This window comes from Rhea pennata, chromosome 10 (genome assembly GCF_028389875.1).
Source record: "Rhea pennata isolate bPtePen1 chromosome 10, bPtePen1.pri, whole genome shotgun sequence".
Taxonomy (NCBI): Eukaryota; Metazoa; Chordata; class Aves; order Rheiformes; family Rheidae; genus Rhea; species Rhea pennata.
Window position 1 is genome coordinate 21,463,595 of NC_084672.1, and position 17,480 is coordinate 21,481,074.

A 17,480-nucleotide genomic window follows, 5' to 3' on the forward strand; every position below is an offset into this window, starting at 1 on the left:
GAGTGTTCCATTGGCTGAGTTATGGAGTTATTATACAGTTTTCTTGGCATTTCTAAAAATCTGCCTCTACCTCTGGGCCAAGATACTACCCCTTTGGGTGTACTGTAATGTAAGTACCAGATAGAAATTTAAGGGGCAATTGCTGTCCATTTCTTATAAATGAGAAAACCTTGTTAAGAGGCCTTCCCAAGCCAGTCAGGCAATACAGTAGCAGATTCAGGATCTCCAGCTGCTAGGTCACATGCATTAGACTAGGTCATGCCTTCTGCTATGGGAGGAAGGAGAAGCTCCAGTTTTGGATACTTGCCTGGAGTTCAGTGGGTGACTGCTCAAAGAGGAAATCCTTCATGACTGGGTGTTCTCCTAATCCTCAATGCCTGAGTTGTGAAGAAGTTGAAAAGGCTACAGGAATATAACTTTCCTTCTGGGATTTTGGCAGGGCTTAGGTGAGGAATGAATAAGCCTGAAGAACAAACAGGCCTGGTGAAAAACAACAAGCAGACTTGAGCTTTTGGCGTGAAGGGTCAGGGGAAAGGCCAAAGGGAGATGAGATGGTGAGGGACAAGAAATGAGGAACCTGAAGATTTCTACCCCAGCTCTGCTCTGGAATTAAAATGCAAACTTGGATAAGTTTTTGCAAGTTGCCTTGCCTCAGTTTCCCATTTGTAAGATAAGGTAAGTGATTCAGAGCTATTTTAAAGGGATGCAGCTGTGCCAGGGAAAACTGCTATCTGCAGAGAGAATTATGATCCTTGGTGTGAAAGAAGGGCAGAGTCCTCTTTATTTATTGATACTGCATTGTATCAGTCAGCAAATAGCTGTGCTCAACTCTGGAAGTCTTCCTGCTCTGGGAATGATTAAATGACCAACATTCTGTGGACAGGAAGACCTCAGAGGTTAGGCAGTATCTCTCCCTGGTGGAGCTATGTGCTGTAAGCATGTGTTAGCAGTTCATTTACATATTATACGCAACTGCAAGCCTGAGAAGCAGTCAGACCAATGATGTATTCTGCTGTCGCCTGGGGATTCAAATCCTGTACAAGTCACCTCATCTCTTTATCTCGAAAAGACAAAAGTAGTAAACCTCTTGAAAGGAGGTTGCTGTTTGTCCTGTTGTACTGCCACATTGTTTGGACACTAGTCGGAGGCTAGAGTCAAAGCAAAAACCTGTTGAATGAATAAATCGGCTTAGAGGGCTTCGTAGTGATTTTTTCCGCTCTTTGGTCCTTTAGGCTTGTGTGCAGCTCATAAACGAGCTTATTATTCTATCGTGATTCATAGCTTTGTGGTGGGAGCAGAGGGTATATGTGCCACGAGGGAAGACAGAGAGTCTGGAGATGGAATATTTGACGTGGAGATCAGGCAGAGGGCAGCTTGGGATGGAGTAGAAGAAGGAGAAGCAGAGGCTGTCCTCGGAAGTGAAGTGAAGTGGAAGTGAAGTGAACGACAAGGCTGATGGATCACTGCAAGTGCAATGCAGCCAGTGTGGGAGATGACCCTCAGTGATCAAGGCTTAATATTGTCTCTGGCTTTTTGGTGTTCATTTCAGAGACTTTAGAGATCTTCTAATTATGGGAAAATGCTTTATAGATCTCCTAGCAATAGGAAGCTTTGCGATGAGTTACATACAGGCTGTCTTGGGAGCGGCTTCCAACTCTCTTCTGCTGTGTTCTGGGGCTTCTCTCCTCTTCCTCCTCGTCTTTAAGGGGCCCATTCCCTCTTCACTCAGGCAATTTCAGCCTTCCTCCATGTCAGGTGACTGAGTTTCTTGCTGGGATATTCTGCCTCAGCAGGCACCAAGGCATTTTCAAAGTCCTCCCTGCGCCCAAATGTTGAGCTCCCCTTAGCATATATGACATGTTGTCCTACTTAGAGTGCTGCACAGCTGGTTTGTGCATCTTGGGGGCCCCTCTGTCACTGGAGATTAATGCTGCAAACAGAAATCAGTAGGCAGTTTGAGATAGGCCTTCAAGATGTCCCAGCCCATCATCCGTGTGTCTGATCTAATCTGTCAATCAGAGTCTCCTTGGCAAGGGGGTGACAGTGTGAGCCAGGCTGCTTAGCCAGATGCTGTGGTATGTTTGGTGTTTCAGAGCTGTCAAGGTTAAAAAAAAAAAAAAAAAAAAAAAGAGAGAGACTCTCCAGCCTTCTGCAGCTCCCTTTGTTTTTCCAGTGTGAGGGTGAGCTGTGTCTGAAGGGGATGGCCCACAGCTCCACATGCAGAGAAGGAGCAGAAATGCTTTCTTCTCAGTGCCCGGGTCAGAGAAGCCCAGCACATTGCCTGTGTCTAGTCCCAGTGCTGTGCGATGCCCTTTGCTTTCCCAGATCCACCCTCAGCAAAGGCTTCTTGGCAGATCCAGATGGCTGCTGGTGCAGCTGTGGATGTGTTTTCTCTGCCATGACCTTGGGAGCTCTCCTTTTGCACAGCTCTTGCTCTAGGATCACTACAAGACTCCAGTCTTGTTTTCTTTCCCTTTGGCATGATGCAGGAATTACTCTGCTGAGGTGATGTGGCCTCGCTGGCATAAGACCCAGGGAAGTGAGAGAACAGCAATGCTCACAGTGGTCCCAGAGACACTGTCCTCTACTTCCTCCATGCATTTTTCTTAGACTCAGGAGCTGGATTAGTTTTGTCATACTGGGCAATGGCATGCAAATTTTACTCTATGTCTACACATCACTGAAGTTTAGATTCATCCCACCCAAGTGGAAGAATGTAGCTGAGGCATACAAACTGTGAGCGCAGTTGTGTGTTGGCAGTGGAATCGTAGTTGGGCAAAACAGTCACTGTGGTCCACTTGCCTTCTAGACATGCCCTGCTCTCTCATCAGTTATGAGCTTGAGATGACTGTTCTGTACTCTGAGTGCTTAAGGTAATTGGGATAAATGTGGGTTGCTAACCCTAGATTAGAGCCCTTTCCAAAATGTATTGAGAGGCGAGTGTTTCTAGATGAAGCAGAGCATCCCTGAGTAAGCCTGCACTAAGCAAATCCCTGTGAGTACTGAGCTTTGACACACAATGCTGAAATATATTTTATTTCCCACTTATTTGGGGACCTAAGTGGGAGTCAGATCTATGTGCTAGCATGATGCCATGGCTCTTTGTTGTAGCTCTGGTGCAGTGCGGGGACTGGCAGGCACGATCGACAGACCCGTGAGGTGCTGTGCAAGTAGTTCAGAGAAGCAGGTGAAATTGTGACTCCTTTGGTTACCTCAGCTGCCTAAGAGCAACCACACTGTGTGGTGTCAATGGTCCGTCTGGTCAGTTTTTGTCTCCTGCTATGATAAATAGTGGATGCCTGAGGAAGAATGTAGGAACAGGGCAAGCCTGTAGTGATACTTCCTAATATACTCTCTCTACCTCCAGAGATTTATGGTTTTCTTGGACAAAAATAATTTCTTTGTAGTCAGTAGCTCTAGATGGAGTTTTCTCCTGTGAATCTGTCTAGCCACTTTTTTCAACTTCTGTAAATGTATAGCATCCAACATCCTGAAGTAAGGAGCTTCCTTGCTCAAATTTTCTTTGTGTCTAAAATATGAAACTTCCTGTTGGTTTTGATAGTAAAACCGACCTAATAAATCAGAGCTGGAATTCCCTGTCAGATATCACTGACGCTCCTAAAAACTGAATGGATTTCTGTGGAGGTGTGAGTCAGCACAGCGTTGCCTGTAGCTTATAAACATGTGTCAAGACTCCAGGCACAAGTATTTCTTAAAAAAAATAATAAAAAATAATAAAAAAAAAAAACCCAAACCACAAGTTCCAGTTTGCATCCGCCTGTGCTCCAGGACTGGGAGCTCCCTGAAGATGGTTCTGCAGACAGGTGGTTTTTTTAAAAATCATCTAGGAAACAGTAAGGCTGGGAAAGAGAATTGGTTTCTTTCTCTGCTTTGCACTGGGTCACTGTTATATGCAGTAGTGCAATCAGAGATGCCTTTTATGTATGCTAGGGGTAGGCTGTGTTTGACAGCTTTCACTGCCTGTGTGGTGCTGTAGTAATATTGTCACAGAAAAACAGACATTGACTGTTGGACAGGCTCTTTGCCACGTACTGCGGAGCGTATGACACTTTTTGCTGGAAAGGGACACTGAATGAGTGAGACACCAGCAAGGGAGAGCACAGGCATGGTGGAGCAGTTTGGTGGCTATGAGAAGTGCAAGAGATGATAAATGGTGGAAACTGTTGCAAATAAAGGTCTTGCTGATAGTAGAGGAACATTGAGCAGTCTCATCACGCGCTCTGATCCAGAACACTACTGATCCAAGCTAAAAAGACTGCATTTTACATTTTGCAAAGAGGTAAGAGAGGTACAGGGTGAGGCAGCTATTTGGTCATCTTGGGAATAGGTTAGAGAGGCAAGAAATTACTCCACTTCTGCTGCACTTCAGTTACGTGTGCAAACCACGCGACCGTTCTTTCAGAAATAGTTGGGAGCAAGAGGCCTCCATCAGGGAGACAAGTCCAATTCAGGGTGCACACAGATTGATACCACTTTGTCAGAGCTGCACCTGCTTAGACCAGCCCTGAGTGTGGCTCAGGGCCAGACAGCACTGTGATAATCAGATGGGAGATATGGAAGAAGTGAGTTTGATTAAAGCTGAGAGACAACATGTGGGGGAACAGTGGGAGGAACCACCACTCTAAGCCAGTGGAAGGGAAATCTACTGGAAAAAATGATAGGGAAGGGTTTCTGTTGTTTGAATGGATAAAGTAATACGAAAAGAAAAGCTCAGAGAAAGCTGCAGGTCTTTGGGAGACATGATGGTTAAGGACAGTAGCCGGAGAACAGCCAAATTCTCTTGTCATCATATTTCAGACCCACTGTGGGCAAACATTGCAGCAGCTTTTTAAAAGAATGACAGAATGCTAAAACCCAAAGACTATTCCTAGCAATGTGCCTCTCCGCTTAGGGGAACAAGGAGAATAAATGAGAAGTCTTGATCCTGAGATGTGCAGGCAGCCTTCTGTTATATGCCAAAGGCCCTCTTGAACCAAGAGTGCAGGGTTTGGCCTGTGCTGGGAAGCGCTCTCTGGGAAGGCTTGGTGCTGCATTATCACTACATTCAGGTCTCTGCATCCTCTGGGGATCTTGTTGGGGTTGGGGGGGATCTTTTGAAGCCTGAGGGTTCGAAGAGGACGGTGACCTCTCTTGGGTGGTGGAGGCAGAGCTGATTGGGAACACTTCTGGGGTATCTGTGTGGCAGGTCAGGCTCTGTGTCCATGAAGTCTCTGAACCTGTGAATCTGCTGCAACAACTCTACCTTGCACCTCTTTGGGACATGGAAAAAGGAGAGAGTGTCTTTGCACTGGTGCATCTATCCCATAATACAGACGGCAGTTGGCAGCAAGAGCCTGCCCGCTGGAGAGCCTGCTTTCCCACAGCTCCAGGGCTGCCTGTGCTGTTGGCATGACGTGGGGGATCTGCAGAGCATGGTGGGCTTTGCTGCACACCATGGCCGGTTTTCCCTTGGCTTCCCTGCAGAATCTCCAAAAAAAAAAAGAAAAGAAAATATGTGGGTTTTCTTTGTTGTTGGGCATTTTTTTGGTTATTTTTCTGGTTTTGACCCCCCAAATAAGTTTGCTTGTCCTTTTAGTGATGCCTGTTCCCTCTGATTGCTGAGATGTATGTAAAGGTTTTGGTCCAGGATGTGATGGAAGATGAGAGGTGTGGGGGGAGGAAACTCTCTCAATGAACTGAGAGAACAGTCACATAACCTTCCTTTTAACCTCAGGACTTGTGACTTGTTAATGCTGTTAGATTTAGACAGGAGGAAATTGTAGTGGGGAGGCATAAACTGCATCAGAGCTTTGAGCAAGCCATTTGAGACCCGATGTGATTGAGTCACTCTGAAGGGAGGTAAGTCTGTCACACATACCCACTGCAGTGAGTACGAACAAACCCAGAACAGCTGGCTGTAGCATATGGAGCATCCAGAAGGGAGCAAAGCTGAAAAAACTCCCTTTACTCCACTCTGCTTATCCTGGCCCTGGTTCAGGAGAGCACTGGGGACCATGCTCGTCTTTAGGCCTATGCTTAGGTCCCAATGATTTCCATGACACTGAGTTTTGATTTTCCTGTGGCAGCCAACACAGCATCCCTCGATTACAGGCCCAGGAGGGCTCTGGCCCCATGGTGACCAGCGCTGGCTCCATAGGCAGAGCTCAGGCGGGAACCCCACGTGCAGGCTTTTACCCTCGTTGCTGCGCAGGAGCTGGGTCTGTAATGGTTCGCTGTGAGGAAGGGACGCAGGGTCCAGTTATCTTGTCATTCTCCGTTGGCTAATGGGCCACTTCCTGGTGTGGGGTATATTTTCCCTTCCCTTAGAGTTGAGGGGGTTTGATTTTGAAATCAAACTGCTTCCTTCATCTGCACACTACGCAAGTCAGAATAGCTGCTTGGGGAAACTCGGAAGTGACAAGTCTGCTTGAGCCTTTATAGAGAATCAGGTTCAACTTTCTTGCTTTTTTCCACTTTTTTCCCCATCTGTATCAGACACAGGAACAGAAGGATACCAGCAGATAGTTTTCTCTCATTATTACAACTATAGCTGTAATAAAGCAGACCAACAGCAAGAGTGTGGCCTAAGCAATCCTGCCCATAATTTCTAGCACTAATGCCAAAGAGTGGGTTATCACGAGCCTCCCTTGTGCAGGGAGGCAGTGGTGGAATTGGGGAGCCTCTGTTGGAAACCAGTAGAAGGAGCAGAAGGATCCACAGCAAAGCTGCTTGCTTCTTGTTAAAAATCTGTGTGTTTGTGTTGGGGAGAGGGAAACACACTTGTGAGCACGCCTGCACACAAGCGTGTGCATTTGGGTGTTGCACTTGCCTCAGCGTTTTTGAGTGGTACATGGAACAAATTTCCTAAGCAACCTGCACCTCCTGCTATGCAAAAGCTGGCCTGGGAGTTTGTTAGGTTAGTAAAATGCATCTTTGTGGTATCCTCTAAGCAACTGCCTTATTTTAGATGAAAAATTAAATGTGTATCTGTGACTTTTTGGTGGCTCTTCCAATCTCCTGGCTGCTATGATATTCTGAATCTATTAGTTCTCCACCTGTCCACAAAGTCTTCTAGCGGAAGCAGGAGAGACAAGACCTGAATTTCTCTCTCTCTCTCTTTTTTCTTTGGGGGGGGGGAGGTGGGGAGTAGGGATTAAAACAATCAAATAAGAGAATCAGCAACAACAAAGAAAAAACAGCCCAAATGTTTCAGGCTCTGTTTTGTATGCCATAAGGAGAAGAATAAAATTAATACAAATATGATTCTTTCCTTCTGCACCTCCCTTGTAGATAGAGCATACTTAACCACGCTCCAGCTTCCGGTAGATGGACTGGGACTGCACCCCTGGAGAAGCTTGTAAACCCTGTGGCAGCACTCACCGTCATAGTCTGTATTTGGAGAAGCAGCCTGAAACAGGTCAGAGCAGCTGTATCACGTGGTCATTTATAGATAAGTGCTTTTGGGGGGATCCTGTGGCCCCTTGGTCATGCTGTTGCTGAGTAAAGACCAAAAGATGCAAGGGGAAACAAAGAACCTAGAACAGAAAGGATTTTTCAGTAAATCTCATCATTGGCATTACAGCATATTTCCCAGCTCATAGGCAGAAGCAAAGCCTTGCTATTACCTCCTATTCTCAAAGGCAAATTTCAGCTGTAGTCAAATAGCCATTCTGCACCAGGTTTTTTAATGTGATCTCCGTAAGACTTGAACGTTAACATTAAAAAGATAACAAAAACAGGCAAACAGACAAATCATGATGCCCAGTGCTCTTCTTTCTCATCGATAAAATGCAAGGACAGGCCCCCTTGTGAGATTTGGACTTTCCGTGCTGCTGATCATTTACATTTTCATTTACAAAAAGTAGAAAAAATGAGTTACCGTCACAGCGCCCAAGCAGAATGGAAAGGGCAGGCCTTTGTGCGTTCTGCATGGGGCTGTGCTGTCAGACTGTGCAAGCAGGTGATCATGTGATCTCTCCTCTTACGGCCCTAAACCTGCCTTCCAGTGTGATCACAGAGCTCAAAAATATGTGTATTTGGTAATATCCCTGTCTGGCTCAGTCACAACTTGCTACTCTGTACTTTTTTCATTTTGCATTTTTTTTGGGGGTGGCAGAAGAAATTTTGTCCCTGTCAGCGCTGTTTGCGTTGTTGTTGTTAATAATTATCTGTATTTCAGTAGTTACTAGAGGCCCCAACTGTTATAGATTTGGTGCATGCAAGTAAGAGACAATCTCTGCCTGAGGAGCTTAAGGTCTAAATAGGCAAGGCAGATAGTGGAAGTGTTATCAGTCTTATTTTTACGGAGAGCTGAAATGACCTGCCGAAGGTCGCACGGAGCCTGTTGCAGAATCATGACTAGAATGCAGAATTCACGAGTTTTATTTAAGCATCTCAACCAGATTCCTCGTTAAAGACAGTGTCTGTGAGATGCTAGGTGCATGGGACTCTGAGCGCGGTCCTGGGGTCAGGTATTAGGTTTGCGTATGCCCTAGTGGTACCAGCATGACCCCCAGGGCCTTTGGGTGCTGTAGTAAATGCACGCGTAGCAAGCAGCAGCTGCACGCTCGCGCACACACAAAACGCACGCTCACCCAGAGCTCACCTGCACTGCACATCTCTGACCAGGTAGTTCAAGGACAGATCCATTGATGGGCTGGCAGAGTTCACTAGTGCTTTTATTTAAGCCTTCACTACTTTTGACTATGTTACAAGAATATGTGCAATACTTGCAAAATATAAGAGATAGTGGTAAACATTTTGATGTGGGCATGAGGTACGAGATGTGTTCACAGGAATGTGGTCCTTCATGAGAAGTATGGTCATTAAAATTAATGTTTACATATGAAAATACATATGGTAATACTTTCCAGAAGGAAGTATGCATGAGTGTCTTCTGTGTAAGCCTAAAGCCTCAAGTCTGGGATTCCTGTTTAATGGAAAGAAGCAAGGTTCCAAGGTGTGAAAGTATTTAGGGGGCAGGTTTAGCTTGGTTGGTTAGAGCATGGTGCTGCTAATGCCAAGGTCGTGGGTTCAATCCCTGTACAGGGCTGTGCTAAGGGTTGGACTAGATGATCTCCAGAGGTCCCTTCCAACCTTACCATTCTATGATTCTGTGATTTGTGCATGCCTTAAATCCATGTATACTTAGAAGACCAAAAGTAGGGGAGCTATTTCTTGAGCAGGGTGTAACTAAAGCTGTGCAAAAATCCAAAGCTGTCAAACATTTTGGGCTGATGAAGAACATAGTCCTGTGGCTGCTGTGCCTAGTTCCATGGACTATTCAAAAGCAGATACATCAAGAACCCCCCGCTTCCTGTGAGAGCCAACATTTTAAAGTGTTGTTACAAAACCTACACTTTAAAGCAAAAAGATTGAGAGATGCACAAGCCCATTTGTGATGGGGAGATATGTGAGTGCTGAAGATTGCATCCACCAGCAGAAGGAATTGTCCTGTAGAGCTTCCTTCTGCCAGAAAGATCTGTGAAGGAGATGGAGAAAAATGACAATCCTTCCCCTAATTCCTTCCAGAAAGTCGGAAGAGTTACCTAGACTGTATCTCGGTTGTATGTCAGAATGTGGAAATGGCTTCTCTTGTGCTGATGTTGTGTAAGTAGAGTTCCTGAGTCCTTATTTGGCTGAAGAAGTACCGTATTTTTTTGACCATCATTACTTGGAAACCAGATGCAGGTGGGATTCCAATCTCGCAGAGTCAGCACAGCCGCCTTTCTTAGATGATTATTTTACAGGACATTTTAAGGAACTACCATTTCCTTAACACTTCTGGTCTACTTTTCCATTGCTCTGAAGTACAAAATTCAATTTTCTTAAGTGTCAATTTTTATTTAAAATATAATACTTATTAACAGTTTCAATGTATTTCAATGTATCTTTGTTTTTTAAAATTAATTCCTAAAGCTCTTTACATATACAATTGAAATTTACTTTAACTAAAAACTCAGCCGTCACTGAGTCAATATTTCTGCAATCTGTCCAGGCTTGTTTCTCAAGGAAGATATTATTTCTATTGCTGTAAAGGAGAAGGAATGGACGTGATGTATACTGCAAGTGTTGGGAGGTTATGATCCAGGATTTAAAAACAAACTGTGGCCAGGGGTGAGTACAGGACTGCTGAATCCCACACACACTGCACACTACCAAGTCTTTCAATATACACTGTACTCAATGTACAGCTGCACAAAGCTTTTTGACATATTTCAGCCTTTGAATAAAACTCATGGTTTCCCGAGAAGTCAATGGCTTTTTCAGTGGCTGGATTGGATTAAGGCAGTTTAGTTAATTGAAAAGTAAAGGCTGACATTTGAGAGCTAATGCGTGTCGCTGAATGCAATTCCTTTATATGTTTTCTGGACACGATGTGTTGTTAGATTAAAGTTGCATTTATGGCCAAATAATTTGTCTTCAACTCCCTTTTGTAACTTACCTTTCAATTAATGTGTTTTACCATTGTTTTAAATTTAAATCTCTATCATTATAAAGCTTTTAGCACATTCTGAAAGGACCGTTAAGTGGCGTAGAGTCCTGAGAGTGCCTCCTGTTTCGTTAGTCTGAAAGAGCCTAAAAATTGCTACTGAACAATCCAGTCTTCCCTGTCACCCTGCACAGAAGTCACTCCAATAGTTTAAGAACGTTTAAAAAACTCTTCTCAAATGTAGTGTATAGAAATGCCTAGTGGGAATACTAAAACACTTTTGCAGATGAGACAGAATGATTTAAAACTTTGTAATTCAGCCTTCTGGATCTAAGGATGATACATTCATAGTATATTTGCTGTATGATATATTCTTATATTCCACTGGCTTTGGGACGTACAACTCCATATACAAATGAACCTGAGCACGACCCGTTACAGGTGGAGATACTTTGCCAATATTTAAATTAAAGTAAATCTTGAGCTTTTAAAAATAGTCCCAAAGAGAATTTCAGTGCTGTTTTCAAAGAAATCAGGAAGACAATGTGTTGTCTCCTTTCCACCTTTTAGTTATAAATTATTATTGCATATTTTGATATTTTCAAGGTTTGTAGCATCAGACTCCACAAAGAAAAAATGTCCTTTTCAATCACATCTTTATTTCCTCTATTGAAAGGGAAGTTAATGTATTTTTGTAAATAAACAAGAATTTTGCCCTACTAAGATGCAGCATTTTAGCTATGGGTGAATCTTGGAGAAACATTATTTAATTTGCTGTTGCATTCAAGAGATCGCTGCAAATAACTGAATTGTGCCGTTGTATGCCTTAGTGGTTTCACAGAAGCCACTCTGCTACTTTCTATCTTCCTTAACCAATAAATGTTTTCAGAAATTTTGTTCTTAGAAGCTATTCTGTAATAGTCTTTATGATCTGTGCTGTCTTACATCTGACAATCCATCATGAGCAACTGGGAAACATCTACATAGCCTGTTGTGAGTTTTAAGAAAGTTATAGCTACTTATAATCATCCGTGCAAAAGTGTTTCTCCATTCATTTTGAAAAATACAAAATCTCTCTTTCCAGGAGATGTATTTTGAGTTGTTGTTAAAATGTTAAAAATGATGCCATTGCTGTCAGGATTATTTCCTGATCAAGAAAGAGAACCTAAATAAACCTTAAATTCATTTTTGATCAAGTATCTCTGTCTGCTCGTTGTCATGCTAGGTAGAGGGCCAGTAACCCCCAGATATGGAAATACAGAAAAAGAATTTAGGCAGTGGTAAATATAGGGAATAAAACGATCTGTAGAAATCGACAGATTGAGGAAAATATAATAATCTAGGTGAAATTCTCTTTCAAGAATTCTCTTTCAGCTGTAGACTGTTCACTTTTTGGATCTTAGTGACAGTTGAAGTCATTTCTGTATAAAGTTTGTATAAAGAGATTTAGGATCCCTTGGTTTGGAAGATGCTCTATAAATCTGGACGGCTGCTGTTGGAGATCACTTGCACAACACTCACTCTCCAATAACGTGATGGGCTGGGGAAGTGAAACAGCCTTGCCAAGCATGAAGCCGGTATCTGCTGCACCTCTCGGTCTGATCTCGTTCTTCCTTGTGCTCACTGAATTCCTCAGTTCTAAGCTAAGTAGGATCATGATCAGGAGGAAAATCTGTGCTTGCTTTTGAGGCGATCTTCCATCTCTGTTGTCCTCCAAAGCTCTGGTCTATTTCTTGCTCTAAACTGCAGGGGAACTCATTTCTGGTTTTAGCTTGCTGGCAGCTTTCCTCCTGCCACCCCACCTCTTCGGGGGCCAGGGGTGCCCCCCATTCGTGGGCTGCTACGCCCAGGCATAACATGGGCAGAGTGCTCTGGGGTAGCCTCTGCTTAGCAAATGGAAGAGCCTACCAGAAAGATCTACTATGTTTCAGACTCCTATTTTGCACATGGTAGTGTTAAATCTTTGCAATAAAATGAAGTAATTCTTATGTGATGGGTGTTTGCTATTTGTATTACCTTTAATAAACTCTCCAGAACTGTTCTTCCTTGCTTGTCATTTTCTTAATTGGGCTGCAAAGCCAGGACCAGAGCTTTGGGGTAATATCGAGCAAAGCCACCTCTGTGGTTCTCATTTCTAGTCTGCCATTTGGTGCAGGCTTAGTACAACATTTACAAAGGATTTTCTTTTTCTCATTGGAGATGTGTGGATAATTTTTATCAAAAGTTTAGGTTTGTTCAGGCTGAACTCTCTGCTGAAACAAGGTTTAGTCAGCAGCTGCATTAGTCAAGTGTTCCTTTGCAATAGTTTCTTTGACTCTATTGTCTTTCTCATGATGAATGAATGAAAAATGAATGCCTTCTAAAAGAAGGGATGCTAGGCTACCCTTGCACTGAGATTAGCTGGTGGGTGTGAAAATGTGGTCAGTGGTGGCTTCTGTGGGTTGAAAAAAAAAACGTTTCTACTATATTAAACTTATTGTACTATATTCTGGTTTTACTCTACAAATGGATACAATGTGGAACTGAGCTGATACTGAATTGTTTTGCAATGCAAGCAAAACATCTATATTTCTGAATGTGTCATTATTTTTTAAAAAATAGTGAAAACATAACAAAGATATAAGAGTAGGCAAAGCAAAGGGTAGCCTGAGAGCTCATAGACTTCAGAAATCTCCCAAAGGGAATGGCTGAAACTCTGTTTGGGGTATAGAGTGAACAGGAACTATTAGTAAACATTCAGAATTGGTTTTCATTAAGTCACTTATAGCTTTAACATATTTTGGAGAAGTATCAATCACTCAAACACATCTGAGTAAGAAATACTGTTAAAGGTATATGCCAATAGTTTGCCAATAGTTCTCTCTCTGTGCTGTAAATCAGGCTCCTGCAGGGTTTTGTTGGTTTGTTTTGTGGAGGTGCTGGAAACCTTGCAGCTTCCACTGAATTCAGTTGGTTTTGAATGAGGTTTCTGGTGCACAGGAAAAGGAGAAAAAGGTTGGCTGAATCCTCTTCCGTCCAGGCCATGCCCAAGGCACTGGCTGTGGTGTGCGCAGGTGTCGGCTCGATTTTTGGGCTCTTGGTGGTGTTTAGAATGGAGGCTCAGGCTCTGGTCCCTCACCCTCACAAGTGTTACAAGTTAACCAAACTCATCGCAAAACGGAAAGGTGGTAAACAGCTAAAACTTCCTCTGAGTTACATGCCAGTTCCAATGAAAAGCAGGCTGTGCAAGCGCCTCTCCATGCAGGGGCTGGCCAGCGTGCGCCCACTGGAATGTTAACAGGGAAAGGGAGGATGATTTTTCTTGCTGATGAAACACTGCTTTGCTCAGGGGACCATATTATTGCTGTTATTTATTATTTATGCACTGCCGAAGGTGTGCATGGTGCTTTATAGGCCAATAAAAAAATGACTGGTGTCCGTTCCCTCAGGATGTTGTGCCACTGCTGAAGCATTGCAAAGGGGCAAGTTGAAGGAGCTGGTTCTCCCTTGAGGGCGATGTGGAGGTTGGTTACAGTTGCAGTGCCGACTGCAGGGTGGGCTTGGCTGGGGTATGAGGGTAGCTTTGTCACCGTTTTGCACAGTTGTCTACTGATAGTGTTTGCAAGGCCATGCACCCTGTTTGATATGCATTCGGAGTCTGTCGGCAGTGCAAATGAGTGAACAATAAAAGTGCCATTGTCACAGCCCCATTTTTTTATTATTATTATTTTTACAGATTCCCAGCCATCTGCTGCCTCACCAGCTGCTCACGGTGTGGTACAAAACTTATCTCAATTCAGGAACTCAGCATCTCAGTGAGGGCAGTGGAGGTGGGTTTGAAGGACCATAACTGAGCTCGTGTGTCCTATCCACAGGACATGGGCTCAGAGCAGGTGTCAGACTCTGGAGGGGTGGGGACCAGAGAGTGCAGAGAAGTGGAAGGAGTGAAGTTTAAGCATGGTGCCAGTCTCCTGTTTTCCCTGTGCAGGAAGCTGGCATAGAGATGTGCTGGCCTGGAAAGTGGTGGGAGGATAGTTGTAGGCATGAGAGGGCTGGCTAATGGGAGATGGCCCAACCAGGGATTTCGTTTTTCCTTCAGCCAGCGCTAAGCCACGAGAAATTAAGACTCAAGGGAATGGAGGCTGCAGGAGGTTCACAAATCTCTCCCTGCTATACTGCAGGCAACCCTTTGCCACGAGGTCCTTTTTGCTCTGGAAGTGGGAACAAGCTTAGCAGCAAGGTAACTGAGGGCAGCCAGGAGGAAGAAGCAAGTTCTGCTTTAGGGAAGCAGAAGGTAGAGGAATAAAGAGACACCCAACAAATGGAGATTTTGGGACCTAGGGGGCCCAAGAAATCTTACAGCCAAGAGAGTTGTATATGTATTACTTACTGTCTTTGGGGCACCTAGCTGAGCACTCTCTAAGTTCATTAAATTTCATTTTCATAATTCCCTTGGAATCAGGAGAGCCGCCCTGAATGCTCTTTAAACCTACCCTGCAGTCCCTCCCACAGCTGCTCTCCAGAAAGGGAGGTGATGCTGGAAGAGGCAAGGGAAGAAAACGCAGGTTGGCCGCATGAGGCAAGAGGGAGTGACTGGGTTCCCTCACCCGTTTCCAGAGATCTCCTTTGCTTTGCGCGTGCCACTTCAAACCACTCAAAGCACCCTCCTCCCTCCTTGCACTTCTATGCATTTTCCAATTAAATTTCCTCCACAAGAAGGAGAGAGGCACTCTGAATCCATTAGCATTAGTAATTATGCAAACGCTTCAGGGAGCTGACTGCCCATCATTTCACATCATTAATGTTTCTAGTTATGAATGGAGGGTTTGTTACTTTTTCCCCCTTTTTGTGCTGGTATAGGGTGGGCTAGAGGTGCAGGGGGGGTGATGTTGCTGTATTTAATTTGCATAATCAGGAACCCTGATTGGGTATGCATGAGGGTAGGGGCGAGGGGACCTTCTCCAGTGTGTGCTCTATTAAGCCGGTGGGAACTCTCTGGAGGGAGCTGCAGAATGTAAAGTAAGGATGAGCACAGCAGACTGTAGGCAGGGAGAAACTCAGTTTTAGGTAGGGCAAACTAGGAAAGGAGGTGGCTTTGGACTGTTAGGGCTGTGCACAGGTGTCCTATGCTTGGACGTGCCTGTCCTGTCCTTTCACTTTACTTGCCTGCTAGAAATGACAGCGAGCACAGGACGGGGTTTCTGCAAACAGATTACCTTCCTGGCTCTTCCCTTGGGCAGCGCATCCAGGCTAGACTTTGCAGCCTTCAAGGTGTGCACACACCGTGTAATACAGAGCTGGAGAGAGTGACCTCAGCCAGCACCCGGAGAACTGGCTTGGGACTGGCAGCAGGACTCAACATAATGCTTGTCTTGTGCCTCATTTCTCAAAGCTGATCACTGAGATCTGGATTTGAGTATCTAAGTAGGGAAGCTGATTCTCAGAGGGGCTTTTAGCAGGAGCTATGGATGTTCAGTACTTTTGGAAAGCAAGGGTCTTAGAGGGGATGTGCATCAAGATGGACTTGGCTGCCATTTACCAGCACTCAGGGCAGGCAATGAAGCTGTAAATCTTTAGCTCAGGGTGCACCTCTAAAAAGAAAGAGTCAGACTTTACCTCCTGTGTCAAACTTTACCGAGGCCCAGGGTAGAAAGTTGCCTATGCTTGTTCTAGCTACAATGTGTACCCTGGAAAACCTCTCTGGAAATCTCCTCACTTCCCAGTACAGGGCATGTGGAAAAAATGCTTTCTGTCCACTGCAAAACCTTTTTTCCTTCATATTCTTCCCAGTCCTTGGTCACTTTCTTTTTGCTTTTTGTTTCTTGCTTTCTTCTATCAGTTTCATTCATCCAGGACTCCATTTCTCCTTAGCCTCATCTCAAGTACCCTGCCTTGTGTCTTTTCCCACCATCTCTCAACATAGACAATCTTCCACTGGCCTCCAAGCTTTCTTTTCTTCTAAGTCAGAACTGCTGTGATCTCCCATTCTTCCCTAAAACGTATATAGCTCTTATCTTTTATATTTTGGATGATAAAGGACTTATAGAAACAGATATCTGGTGAAGGAGGATTGGGGGGGGGGGGAGAAGATCCTGGAGAGAATGTATGCTGGAGTTCTGTTCAGTGGGATAGTGCCTGAGAGGGCTTGAAAGGTGCTAAGCAAAGGAGAGCCCAGTGACTCTCAAGATCGAGGGAGATGGACCTGAAGGTACCATGGAGATGAGGAAAGCATCCAAGCAGCACAGATCAGATTGACTAGAGACTGTCTCATTCAAAAAAAGAATGAGGGACAGGCATGGGGAGAAATTACTTAGGAGTCTGGTGCTGGAGAAAAGAAAAGGAATCTGGGAGTAAATTTGATCAGTTCAATTTGATTCTATGCTGTATGCAGTATTGTGGCCTTCTGCTCTGTGGCTGGCATTATTTTCTCTCTGACTGTAGTCCATTGCTTGGAGCACAAACGCTAGGAATTGGATGGAGCATTTCCCTCCATTTCCCTCCTTCTGGCATTTCCCTGTTTGGTCAAAACAGGCAAGGTGTAGGCTGTCCCTAATAGTGTAGGGGCATATGTTTCCAGAGTAGACAGGGAGAAAATTGGCTTTATTTCCCAGCCTCTTATCCCCCAGAGCTTGTAGAAACATGAAACAGATTTCCATAGTAAATTCCAGCAACCTTTAGAAGAGGTAAGGAGGAACAAGTATATAAAAGGAAAAAAAATGTGTATGTATTAGGGTTTAAAGCAGAAGAAAAGTGAGGAGAACTTGAAATTCATTACAATCCTTTTGAAAAATGCCTCAGCCTCTTGATAGTGGAGCATGATGAGAAGACTGGTTTTACACTAAAGATTGGCTTTTGATGCAAGTTGAAGCAATACTGAATTCTGTTCTTGTCAGGGTTTTGTTTTCTCTGACTGGAAGGTGCTTTGGAGATTTGTAGTTCTGAGGTTCATGTTGTTCAATATTTTGTAAAGCATTTGTACACTTGGTCTGCTGCTGGAGGAAACCACTGGGGAAGACTTCCAGTAAGCAGAAGCATCTGTAAAATCTCTAATGTACACAAAACGAGAAAG

At 44.2% G+C, this 17,480-nt stretch overlaps 1 protein-coding gene across 6 annotated transcripts in view; it reads left to right on the forward strand.

Annotated features, from left to right (window-relative positions):
• Positions 1-17,480, forward strand: part of HMG20A (high mobility group 20A) — a 190,911-nt gene that overhangs the window by 102,954 nt on the left and 70,477 nt on the right. For all 6 annotated transcript variants that reach the window (XR_009959506.1, XR_009959510.1, XR_009959507.1 and 3 more), the window contains exons 10-11: positions 7,291-7,417; positions 9,998-10,116. The gene's annotated coding sequence lies outside the window, so the exon portion shown is untranslated. The remainder of the gene's footprint in view (positions 1-7,290; positions 7,418-9,997; positions 10,117-17,480) is intronic.